Here is a 1,172-nt window from a genome sequence, read left to right as displayed (position 1 = left end):
TGTTTCAGTACAAGTCTCACAGATTGACTTTTCCTTCACGGTCCCCACATTACTTTCTTTTTTCTTTTTGTTTCTGGGCCACTCTTGGCTGTGCTCAGGAATTATTCCTGGCAGGGCTCAGGGACCACATGTGAACCCAGGTCTGCCACTTGTAAGGTAGGCTCCCTACCTAGTCCTCTGGCCCTGCACGTCACTCTTTGTACACAAGTCTTGTCCTCAGCTTTGGCCTGCACACAAGACTTTAAAGTCAGCAAAAGAGCGTCCATCCCTGAAATATCCCAAGATGAGATTTACACACTCGATGTGCAGAACACTGTTACCTTGATTGAGGAGCTGACAGGTAAAAATAAGCAATGAATAGAGCTGTTTCATTTCAGCAGCAGCGTCACTGGCCCTGTGCCAGACTCACGCTGGTAGAGTGAGAAATAGATTTGTTTTGAACCTTTTGCTTGTTTTCATTTTTCTGCTGCGTTGACTCAATGTGCTCTTTTCATATTTAGCACCTTCATAAATCATCGCCACATAAATATTCTCCCTCCAGGTAAGGTACAAGGTCTATATTGATCTGCCATTCTCAGCCCCCAAGCCCACCCTCTTGTCGCAGCTCCCAGACACCCTTGGAGTTCTAAGAAGCCACTAATGCCCTTTTCCCACTCACTGCCAGGAACCAAAGTTCAAATGTTGGAGCTCCTCCTGTTTGCCGCTCTCTTCTTTTCTTTTCCAAAACTACACAGTAATCAAAAAGCAAACAGTTACTCCACGGTTCGTTTGAGACCCGCAAACTCCCCTTTTTCTCATAGTTTCAGATCAGGGATGTGTCCACACGTGCTCACAGACACTCCCGCTGAGGGGAGAGACCGTGGGCACATGGCCCGGCATTCTCCTTGCTGCAGCCTCAGAGCCCCCAGAGTGCTTTCTCCTTCTCCATGCTGGGGTCATGTCGGGTCAGAGCAAGCTGCCCGTCTCAGGACTACCCAGCCTCCTCACATACTGTCTCGTAATATTTCCGGAGGGATTTTCCATAGAGCACGGATGGTCTGTTGGTAATGGTGAAAACAGTGACCTTTGCGGGGATCCAAAGGAAATTCAGTACTTCAGCTTTTCTGGTTCTAGATCTCTTATTGAAGACTCTGGCACTTGTGTCTTTAATCACTAATGAGTGCCAAGAACCA

Source organism: Sorex fumeus, unplaced genomic scaffold, assembly GCF_029834395.1.
Source record: "Sorex fumeus unplaced genomic scaffold, SorFum_2.1 ptg000020l, whole genome shotgun sequence".
In the NCBI taxonomy this organism is placed as follows: domain Eukaryota; kingdom Metazoa; phylum Chordata; class Mammalia; order Eulipotyphla; family Soricidae; genus Sorex; species Sorex fumeus.
This window is presented reverse-complemented; position numbering follows the sequence as displayed.